This window comes from Pseudophryne corroboree, chromosome 2, assembly GCF_028390025.1.
Source record: "Pseudophryne corroboree isolate aPseCor3 chromosome 2, aPseCor3.hap2, whole genome shotgun sequence".
Classification (NCBI taxonomy): Eukaryota; Metazoa; Chordata; class Amphibia; order Anura; family Myobatrachidae; genus Pseudophryne; species Pseudophryne corroboree.
The window spans coordinates 858,766,419-858,779,059 of NC_086445.1; the positions used below are offsets into that span (position 1 = coordinate 858,766,419).

A 12,641-nucleotide genomic window follows, 5' to 3' on the forward strand; every position below is an offset into this window, starting at 1 on the left:
TGTTTGATCACTTCACAATCAAAAAAACACTATTTTTTTTAATAAACATTTTACTGTTGTTTCCGAATTAAAATATTTTGACTCCAAAAAAAAGTGTGTTTGTTAAACCATATACCAATAATTGCTGTTGTATAGAGTTTAGAGGCTAGAATTCACACTCTCTCTAGTTGAATATACAGTATTTGAACACAGTTATGGGCATTAGTCAATGTTTGAAGAAAAACACTATGGTGTCTTTAAGATAATAATTGCTAAATTACCACAAGATCATTTGACCAATTAAGTGATGATTGAATTGATTTACAATTGTTGAGTAGTTTCTTTAATTTGGGTGCAGGAAAGTAGGTTGTGCAATTTTTAAGGGAAAAACACTGTTGTTAGCAAAAAATGCAACATCAGAAACATGTACACAAAAATTGCGTACATTTGTAATATGTACGCAAAAATTGCGATTATTAGGATGGTTTTCGCAATATTTGCACATTTTACAAGGCCACCTTTTTTTTGTTAAATTAAATTAGTGTTGCAGTTTTTCCTTTTGGGCGTGCTTTAGCAATTTTGCTTTTGCTCGCAATTTTTGCTAATTTGTGATTTTTGCAATCCTTACTAAATTTGCCCCAAAATCGATTAAAAAACAAGTAAGAAGTAGAAGCGACAGGTGCGAGCTCACTGATTAGAATGCAGAGGTTTAATGTGTGTTATGTGAAAAAGCAGAGCAAACTTAAATGTATTCCATTAAAAGACAACAGTCCCAGACAATTGTATTCTAACAGAGGTTCCCAAACGCAACTCTCAAAGCACCTCAACGTTTTTTAATAAAAATAATTTAGCAGTTTACTGCAAATCCTTACACTGCACTTCTTATATATGCAGTTATTTAGATAACTAGAGATGTGCGACAGGCACTTGTCGTGTTTGTACTTTGGATTTGGTTCTGGTTCCATGCTCGTGTTTTGGATCTGGATTGGTTTTGCCAAAACCACCCTTTCGTGTTTTGGTTTTGGATCTGGATGATTTTTTAAAAAACACAAAAACAGCTAAAATCACAGAATTTGGGGGTAATTTTGATCCTACGGTATTATTAACCTCAATAACATTAATTTCAACTAATTTCCAGTCTATTCTGAATACCTCACACTTCACCAGGGGTTAAACTGTGTGTGTGGGGGGGGGAGGGGGGGATGATGAGGTGGAACTAGTGTTCTCCTCCACGGCCTTGCACAGTAATTCCATAACGTGTATAAGCGGTACCACTGTGTAGCATAATGTAAATAAAGTGCAGTACTGAGTGACGTAATGTGAATAAGGGGTACTGCTGTGTGTTATAACGTGAATAAGGAACACTACTATGTGGTGTAATATGAATAAAGGGCACTACATGCAGTGTAATGGGAATAAGGTTGTCCTACTGTGTGGTGTAATTTAAATTGGGGGTATTACTATGTGACCACACCCCTTCCTTGTGAGACCATTATCTCTTTATAAAGTATGGGAGGTAATGCACAAATTTACAGTGGCCCTGTGGGAGGTGTGTGTGTGTGTGTGTGTGTGTGTGTGGGGGGGATGGGGGTAGGTTGCACAGGAAATGAGTTCCACCACCTCTCCTGGACCACTTTAAGCCCTGCACCTCACAATATTGTTTTTAGGCCAAAAGGTTGCACAGAGGTTGATGTATGACTAAGCTAAGCGACACAAGTGTGCGGCACAAACACCTGGCCCATCTAGGAGTGGCACTGCAGTGTCAGACAGGATGGCACTTAAAAAAACTAGGCCCCAAACAGTCAATTGCTTACTTGAAGTAGTACAAGTGGTCTTCCCAGCAGCAACAACATCAGCAGCATTAGTAGGCGTACCACTCAAGGATCCTCCAGAGGAATCCCGGTTAGGAGAGGACTCCTTAGTCTCCTTAGTCTTGCCAGTGACATGGCCTGCAGGACTAATGATGTTCCTGACTGAGGAGGAAGTTGACATCGAGGGGGAGTTGGTGGTGTGGCTTGCAGGAGCTTGGGTACAAGAGGAACAAGGGATTTAGGTGTCAGTGGACTGCTTACGCTCTTGCCCAAAGTTTCACAACTTGACACTGACTTCTGATGAATGCACTGCAGGTGACGTATAAGGGAGAATGTTCCTAGGTGGTTAACGTCCTTAGCCCTACTTATTACAGATTGACAGAGGCAACACATGGCTTGACACCTGTTGTCCAAATTTGTGGAGAAATAATTCCACACCGAAGAGGTAGCTTTTTTTGTATTTTGCCCAGGCATCACAATGGGCTTATTCATCCCACATCACCATCAGAATCCTCATCATCAACTTTCTCCTCAGCGCCAGAAACACCCATATCCTCATCCTGGTGTACTTCAACAGTGACATCTTCAATTTGAATATTAGAAACTGGACTGTGGGTACTACTTCCGGCACTTGTAGAGGGCGTGCGAAAAGGTGGAAGGAGCCACCTCTTCCCGTCCAGTGTTGGAAAGGTCAGGCATCGCAACCGCCGTCACACTTGGACCATCCTTGGGGATTTGTGATACCATCTTAGAACGCACATTTCTTTGCTGTGTTTTTGCCAGCTTAACTCTTATCATTTTTCTAGCGGGAGGATGAGGGCTTCCATCGTCATGTGAAGCTGAACCACTAGTCATAAACATAGGCCAGCGCCTTAGCCATTCCTTGCCACTCTGTGTCATAAATGGCATATTGGCAAGTTTACGTTTCTCCTCAGACCATTTCAATTTATTTTTTGGGGGTCTTTTTACTGAACTTTGGCTTTTTGGATTTTAAATGCCCTCTACTATCACATTGGGCATCGGCCTTGGCAGACGACGTTGCTGGCATTTCATCGTCTATGTCAAATTTTTGTTCTCCATTATTTTTCAGGAGTTATATAACACAATATGCGGCACAGGACAGCATATCCCTACACTACACAGGGCAAACCCTCTAAAAATGATTTGGATTAAATATTAATAACCCCTTTAAATGGAGTAAATAATATATACAGCACAGGACAGTACCACTGGACTTATATGGCAGTACCACTGGAATTATACGGCAGTATCACTGGACTTATACGCCAGTACCACTGGAATTATACGGCAGTACCACTGGAATTATATGGCAGTACCACTGGACTGGATTTATACGCCATTGCCACTGGATTTTATTCGGCAGTACTACTGGACTTATACGGCAGTATCACTGGACTGGATTTATACGCCAGTGCCACTGGATTTATACGGCAGTACTACTGGACATATACGGCAGTATCACTGGAATTATATGGCAGTACCACTGGACTGGATTTATACAGCAGTATCACTGGACTTATACGGCAGTACCACTGGACTGGATTTATACGGCAGTATCACTGGAATTATAAGGCAGTGTCACTGGACTGGATTTATACGCCAGTGCCACTGGACATATACGGCAGTATCACTGGACTGGATTTATACGGCAGTACCACTGGACATATACGGCAGTATCACTGGACATATATGGCAGTACCACTGGACATATACAGCAGTATCACTGGACTGGATTTATACGGCAGTACCACTGGACATATACGGCAGTATCACTGGAATTATATGGCAGTACCACTGGACTTATATGGCAGTACCCCTGGACTTATACGGCAGTACCACTGGACTTATATGGCAGTACAGGGACACCACCACTGGACTGATGCAGCACAAGACACCACCACTGGACTAATGCAGCACAACACAGCACCACTGGACTGGACTTACACAGCTACACTGGACAAATGGCAGCAGAGGACACCACCACTGTGAGAGGACTGATGCAGCATAACACTACACTGGACTGAGAAGAACAAGACAGCACTGGAATCACCACCCCACTTTTCCTCCACAGACACTGAGGACAGAGACACGTCCTCTCGCTACACTCTCCAATGCCGGAGTGAAAATGGCGGTGACACACGGCTCCTTATATGGAATCCAAACCCCGCGAGAATCCGACAGCAGGATGATGACGTTTTGCCTCGTTCTAGTTTCCGAGTCAGGCGGGAAAACCCAAGCAGGGTTCGGATCTGGGCCCGTGTAGTGAAGTCCGGTAGGGTTCGGTTCTCAGGGAACCGAACCCGCTCATCTCTAATTATAACAAATAACACCAGGCTTGCATGACAGTTCCATATAGCATGGCTCAGCCTAAATCAGTGATGGCTAACCTTGACACTCCAGCTGTTGTTTAACTACACATGAGAAAGGAGAGGCGACCCGGCACTGGTCATAAGAGTCAAAGTCTAATTGAGTGAGACCAAAATTTGGACAATTATGATTTTTGCATAGTAAATCATTAAATCATAGTCCAGTTTGGTGGTGCGCCCAGAGCCAGGTAGAGCATATGTCAAAGAAGAGAGAAAAAAAGAAGGCTCTTGTGTGGGCGCACTCTTAGTTAGTTGAAATAAAATTCAATAGATTTCAATTGGTCATGAACAAATAATGTTAAAACATAACTTTTAATGAAATTTATATAAAATTCATATGATTACCCATTGAAAGACATAGGATCCAAGATAGGTCAGTGATAAGATAAAATATAAATGAAAAATGTGGAAATGTTCTGGTCCTGTCTCACGGAATGTGATAAGAAAGGTTGTAGACACTTCAAAGTCCTACACCCACTTCAGCCTGACCAGTACAGAAAATCTGTATTAATGAGACCACAATGTGATCAATTATATATTATTATATTTGCACTGAACAGGTCAAAATAATTATGCATGAGACATTGACCAGTTCATGCCGGTCACCAAGAAATACACAGGTGTTTTATAATTTTGAAAGACTCAAACGGTCTTATTTAATTATAGTATGCAGTTACAGGATAAAGATAATGAAAAGTAAAGGCTAGTGGTGAAACTGCTGTTGGTGTCATATGACGCACATCATTAGAAATGATTCCTTATTCTACAACACTGGGTATTCCTTGTGAGTCTCCTCCTCAAGTACTGACCCAGCCCAACACTGTTTAGCTTCCAAGATCGGACGAGATCGGGCACTGGCAGTGTGGTTTGATAGTAGAAAAAGGTAGGTGGGTTGGACACCAATGAGAGTGCACCTATATAAGAGAATGTGACAGTTTGTCGCAAAAGGTGTGGATCTGCTTTCTACGTTAGGCTGAATGCATCAAATCCCACGCCTGTGGTATTGTGCACTCCGGATCGTAGATGTGAGTCCACAGAAATAAGGACAGGATGAAAGCAGAAATCACCAATAACTATATACAGGAGTGTATCTAGGAGTCCGAGCGCCCCTGGTAAAGTAAGGGGCAGGCTCCCCCACCCCCCCACTTCCTACACACATTTGAAATAAGGTGTGAGTATTGGAAATGGTGCATGGTCTTGTGGGGGAAAGGCGTGGACACAATAGTACCCCAATTCACATGATGCCACACAATAGTGCCCCTCATTCACATTACACCGCACAGTAGTGTCTCATATTCACGTTACACCATCCCTCCCCCCTACCCCTAACCCACCTTTCCCACAGCCTGACCCTAACCCACCCCCCCAGCCTCTTCAGTGGTGCCTAACCCTAACCCACCCTTCCTAATCTCCCTCCCTGCAGCCTAACCCTAACCCTCCCACGCGGCTTGCCAGTGGAGACTTTGGCACCAACTCCATTCGAATTTTGGCATTCTGCATCACTATTTATGTTGGGATGCCAGCATCAGCAATCCGAGCAGTTTTGGGGAGGCTGGCATCAGCTTTCCGACCGCCGGGATGCCAAACGCCTGCATCTTGACTGCATCTCAAATGAAATGCTAATGAGATACTGTGAGATGAGCCTCAAATGGACCCAGCCATTAACCGAACACCAATAGTTGGATGGTAGAAGTACTTCCTGTTAGAAAAAACATTAGGGTGCCATCACTTCCAAGATAAAATGATCAATTATACAATTAACTGATATACATTTCCTTGAACCTGGCCTTATAAAAGGTATTTTCTTTATTACACTCAGCAAGTTAAAGTTTTTGCTTACTTACATCTAACATGCATGAAAATCGTGTAGTTTTCCAGGTACTACAGTCCCTTCTCCCAAACACTGACACTTTTTATTATCTTCAACAACAAATAGATCTATAGCACTGTGCTATGTAACAATTGCTGTGTACCTGGTGAGAGTCTGTTACTGCCGGCGCGACTCCCTTGCTGTCGGGAGCTCCCAGCAACAAGGACTGATGGGAGATGTAGTTTATTTTGAGCCTGATTACAAGTCGGACACCGGCACCGCTCTAGCAGTAACAGACTCTCACCAGGTACAGTATGACAGTACTACTTCTCTACCATTTGGCTGCAGGAGGCACCGCCAGGCGGCGCCCCCTCCTTGCCTGGCGCCCCTGGAGAGTGCCATCCTGGCCAATGGGTAGATACGCTCCTGACTATATATTCTATTTAAAAAAGTAATCCTGGTAACAGTTAGTACTGTAATAAAGCATACAGTTAAATGCAGATATTAGTTATAAACACTTGTGACTGGTAATTAATTGTAACCCCAGAAACAAAAAAGCAGATTTTGCACTGGTATAGAGCAAAAATGTCAATTAGACAGAATAACTCAGAGTAACCTACTTATTTGCACAATGTGCCTGTGTTTGTTGCTGCTACTGGCCTATGAGGCCTGTATAAAATTACAGCCTGGCTGTTGTATGCATGCAAACAGTTATGTACCACAAGAAAAAGGACACAGTTATATAAACTTAAATAAGCTTAAACGGGTCCTGTTTCAAAACTGTAAGGCATATAGTAGGTTAACAAGTATAAGTCACCCCTGGGATTGCTAGTAAATAAAGATTGCAGAGAATGCCCTCGCAGGCATACTGGAATTGAAAAACCTGTGTATGTCCCGCAACAGGAGTGTTCTCTGAGTGCTATAAGCTGGGGCTGGTGCCGGTGGACCCGCTGTTAGAGGAAAACGCGTTTCACCCCGCAGGGCTTGTTCACTTCGATTATCTTTATCCTGTAACTGCATACTATAATTAAATAAGACCCTTTGAGTCTTTCAAAATTATAAAACACCTGTGTATTTCTTGGTGACCGGCATGAACTGGTCAATGTCTCATACATCATTTTTTTTTACCTGTTCAGTACAAATATAATAATATATAATTGATCACATTGTGGTCTCATTAATACAGATTTTCTGTACTGGTCAGGCTGAAGTGGGTGTAGGACTTTGAAGTGTCTACAACCTTTCTTATCACATTCCGTGAGACAGGACCAGAACATTTCCACATTTTTCATTTATATTTTATCTTATCACTGACCTATCTTGGATCCTATGTCTTTCAATGGGTAATCATATGAATTTTATATAAATTTCATTAAAAGTTATGTTTTAACATTATTTGTTCATGACCAATTGAAATCTATTGAAATTTATTTCAACTAACTAAAAGTGCGCCCACACAAGAGCCTTCTTTTTTTCTCTCTTCTTTGACGTTTAACTACACATCCCAGCATGCCCTGCATCAGTTTTAGCATGGGCAAATAGCAAAACTGTAGCAGGGCATGCTGGGATGTGTAGTTCAACAACAGCTGGAGTGTCAAGGTTAGCCATCACTGGCCTAAATCATATAGGATAAGTCAGAGGCATCACTCACCTCTCAAACACCTGCTGCGGGCAGAAAATAGGCATAGCTTCGTGGGACGGGGCGTGGCTTCATGGGATGGGGCATGGCTTTGCGGGACAGGACGTGGCTTTGCGTCCCGACCCCCGTTTTTGACACATTGTGGGTCCGGGAGATGCGGCCTGGCCTCGGACACTGGAATTTCTTCAGTGCCGGCTTCTACATGATGACAGGAGCCGGGTTGCTGCACGTAATATTACATTGCAGCACCCGGCTCCTGTCACTGAGTAGGAGTCCGCACTTTGGTGTCACCCCCTGCATTCCCCTTCTGACACCACTGGGATAAGTAAGATTTTACTAAACTCAGCCATGTAATTCCCTGTAAAAAATTCAAATGAATGCTGGGGTGTGGTATGATTGGTCAACAGCTTATATCTCACCAAGCACAGTGACCATGTGGACATTCATTGTGTCTACACGGATGTCACGTTGACATCTATACCTCCCCTAGTTCCTTGCCCTACCATGTGAAAGTAGCCCACTTGCGGTGTTGTATGAATTGTCGGCAGTTATCATGTAGCATGCGCATGAAGCCGGAAAGGTGCGGGTCCTCAAGTAGGAGAGGAGGGGCCTCGAGTGGAGGGTGTGGCCTAGAGCCACTATCCCCGTTTTCATCATTTCAGGGGCGTGCCCAGCGCTCCCTTGGTGGCCGGGCAGCCCCCGGCTCCACTCCCTGCATTATTAAGTGATCACCGACTGCTTTGCAGAGCAGCGGTGATCACTGGGTCCCCCAACTGTACCCCCCCACCCTTCCGCCTGCGGGACACTGCAGCCCGCGGGTGGGACAGCGGGACAGTGTCCACTTAGTGGGACTCTCCCGCTGTATTTGGGACAGTTAGGAGGTATGCTATCTGAAGATTGTAAACATACAAAATTGATGTGCTTCTATAGCAATACTTGGGGGAAGAATCGATTTTGGGTGAGATTAGAAATCACGCTTAATTGCCCCTTATCGCCCCTATTTGAGGGAACACAAATCGCACATTTACTAACAAGTGTTTTCACTTTTGTCTTTGTCCTTTGATGGTGTATTTAGTCACACTGTAGCATGTGTGATTTGTATCGATTTAGCGGGTTTCCATGGGAAGTTGCTTTATAAGTCACATTTGAATGCGCTATATCTTGCAGTAGAATGCCTCAGAAGACGCGTGCCAGCACAAACCTAATCACACCTCAATTTGCACCACAAGTCACAGCAAAGTGACAAAGTCCCTGAATACATTCCGACCTGCTGGTTCCTCTGTTTCTTGCTCCTGGGCCCTTACATTCAGCTGGTGCAGCCCACATGAAATCATTGCCTTCATCCATGTTACTCCATAACCTGCCTGTGCCATGCTTGAGTGCTGCAGGTGACTTGGTGGCTTTTATTCATATTCTGATTGGTTAAGTCTTAATTATAATGGTTTTCACATGTTACATTCTGGAATTAGTGCATTGAGGTACGATTTTTGTACGAATTTGGTTGATTGGTCATAGGCAAAAAAAATGCAACAATGTTTGTACCAATGGTGATCTGCCACGATTTGGAGTACGAAGTCGCATTAGCCATGTGGCTTCCGTGCAAATTCATCCTAAGTAAATATGCAAATCGCTAAATCGCGTTTTTTTTTTTTGTTTTTTTTTGGGGGGGGGGGGGGGGTTTAAACCGCAAATCGGCAAAAATCAACCTTTAGTAAATTTTCTCCAATATTGCCAAAAATGTAAATTCCTCTCCTTGTACTACTTAATGAGCAGACGTGATTCTGGGCCTATTTCAGATCTGATCGTAGATGTGCTAAATTTAACTGAGGCAGGGCTGGATTAAGCCGTCAGTGGGTCCAGTGCATTTAAGAAAGAGGATGCAGTTAAAATGCCAGATGTCAAAATCCCGGTCTCCGACGCCGGACAGCCAGCATTTTATCAACGGATGAAAGTCCGACATCTGTCCGCTATTCCCGCTTGGTTGGTGGGTCCAAGCCACCAACCATGTGGGAATAGAACCTGTGGCGAGCGAAGCGAGGCCAGAAGCTTGGCGAGTGTAGCGAGCCCACCAGGGGACTCGCTGCTGGGATTCCGGCAGACAGAATGCCACTGTCTGTATACTGACAGTTAGCACCCTGTCTGCCAGTATATCATACCGGTTCCATCAGCACCGCCACCTGGTTATGCCCGCTGTGTGTGTGTCTCCTTCTCCAGCAAATGTAATTCCCTGCACCCACATCCAGAACCAGATTGAGACCTCATGGGGCCCTAAGCAAGATATCAGTTTGGGGCTCCCTTCCTCAACTGCGTGCAGTTTCACACACACACTGCCTTACTGACATAGACACCCCTTACTGACATGGACAGCTCTTACTGACAGATACCACTCACTGACATAGACACTCTTGCTGAAACAAACACTCACACACACACACACACACACACTTATTGACAGACTCCGCCTACTGACAGACACACTCTTACACAGACATCCCTTGCTGACACAGACACCACTTACTGACAGATACCCCTTACTAAAACAGACACCACTGGCACATACTGTAGATACTTACTGACAGACACCTCTTACTGAAACGGATACCCCTTACTGACAGACAGTGTACCATTTACCAGTGACGTGCGGTGGGGTGAGGCAGATGAGGCAGAGCCTTTCCTGTCATACTAATGTATACGGGGGGAAGGGGGTCCTAATTTGCACACCTTAATTAGGTAATGAGGTGCTACTCTGCTTGAGACTTAATACAGTGTACAGAGGGAAAAAGTAGCAGGTGCACTGTCTCACACTAGCTCAACCTGTAATAACCAGAGGCACTTAGCATATTCCTGGCCAGGGCTATGAGCTTACCCACCGCATCAAGGTAGCCTCTCATTGGGTAAGTGCCTTTGGTTATTACAGGTTGAGCTAGTGTGAGACAGTGCTACTTTTTCCCTCTGTACACTGTATTAAGTCTCAAGCAGAGTAGCACCTCATTACCTAATTAAGGTGTGCAAATTAGGGCCCCCTTCCCTTTGTAACTGATGTATTTATACATATTTCTGAAGGTAGGAGACACCTTCATCCTAATTTAGCACCCTGCCCCACCTACCCTCACTGAGTTTAAATAGTCTAGCACTTTGCCTGTATATGTAGAATGAGCACACTGAGGTAAGACTCCTACATTTTGGTTTACTATGGCAGTCAATATTGGGGGGATTCTCTGGGGTGCGGGGCTCCCTGTGCCTGCCATGGCTGGACGTCCCTGGGGCATCGCAATTTAACACTATTTCATTACACTATGGCACTTAGTTTGTCTTATATATATGTAACACTTTCACATTATTTTCTTTTACTCCTCACATTACTCACACATGCAGCAGCAGCTGCTCCTACCTCTTTTACTCTTTATTTGTATCACTCTTGCGATGCCCTGGGGTTGTCTGGCTGGGTGGCTCTGGGGTGTCCTGCCCCCCGGACCTGAACCCCTATAGTTAGTGTTAGAGACTTACCCAATGAGAGGCTACCTTGATGCGGTGGGTAAGCTCATAGCCCTGGCCAGGAATATGCTAAGTGCCTCTGGTTATTACAGGTTGAGCTAGTGTGAGACAGTGCACCTGCTACTTTTTCCCTCTGTACACTATACTAATGTATACACCAGAGTTTTGACTATATAAAGTATGTGAAAAATATAAAGAATATATTAGAAATATCTTCTTTGTATTATTCTAATTATTTTTATAGTTAAAACTCTGAAGTAAAGTCTATTGCAGGTACCTATCTTTTCCGCACATCTCTGCCCAAAACTCACCAAATTCCCAGCAGTATATACTGCTGCACCTTTGTATAATGCCCACATGAACCCTTTGGCTCATATATTGTGTGTAAATCTGGTTCTGGTAATAGCCAGTGCCCCCCAGCCATTTACCTCACTGCACGTCCCTGTGACACAGACCCCCCTTAATGACACAAACACCTACTGAAACACACACTTACTGAAACTGATAACACTGACAGATACATTTTACTTGCACCACTTATTTGCACATTATCATATATACTTACTGACAATTTATTGATACAGATACCCCTTACTGACACACACACAACGCAAACACACTTACTGACACAGATACCACTTCTGACTCAGACACCACTTATTGACCTATATCCCTTACTGACACACTTTCTGACACTGACACTTCATGACACACACATACTTCATGACATACAGTCAGTCACACAGCAAAAGAACACAGTTTTCATAATATGTTTGCAGCAAACAACCCCCCTCCACCACTGTGGTTCACTGTCCCCCTCCTGACTGTAGCAAGTGAATGTCACAGCAAACACCCCCATCCTCACTACTGCAGACTAGATTACACACTACTGCTGTGTCACTGAGTGGGGTTGGTGCTCACCTCTCCCAGATCGAGACTACCATGCTTTCTCTAACGTCCTAGAGGATGCTGTGGACTCACTCCGTAAGGATCATGGGGATAGACGGGCTCCGCAGGAGACATGGGCACTTTAAGAAAGAATTTAGTTCCTGGTGTGCACTGGCTCCTCCCTCTATGCCCCTCCTCCAGACCTCAGTTTGATACTGTGCCCAGACCAGCTGAGTGCTTTTCAGTGAGCTCTCCTGAGTTTACTGATAGAAAGTATTTTGTTAGGTTTTTATTTTCAGGGAGCTCTGCTGGCAACAGACTCCCTGCATCGTGGGACTGAGGGGAAAGAAGCAGCCCTACTCTCTGAAGCTAGGTCCTGCTTCTTAGGCTACTGGACACCATTAGCTCCAGACGGATTGGTACGCAGGATCTCACCCTCGCCGTCCGTCCCGGAGCCGCGCCGCCGTCCCCCTCGCAGAGCCGGAAGATAGAAGCCGGGTGAGTATGAGAAGAAAAGAAGACTTCAGAGGCGGCAGAAGACTTCATGATCTTCACTGAGGTAACGAACAGCACTGCAGCTGTGCGCCATTGCTCCCACACACCTCACATACTCCAGTCACTGTAAGGGTGCA

The 12,641-nt window shown here is 44.4% G+C and overlaps 1 protein-coding gene and 1 pseudogene across 2 annotated transcripts in view; one reads left to right on the forward strand and one right to left on the reverse strand.

Moving 5' to 3' along the window:
* Nucleotides 1–12,641, forward strand: part of LOC135049882 (uncharacterized) — a 220,811-nt gene that overhangs the window by 31,394 nt on the left and 176,776 nt on the right. The window lies entirely within an intron of this gene.
* On the reverse strand, nt 4,938–5,056 carry LOC135051818 (5S ribosomal RNA; annotated as a pseudogene).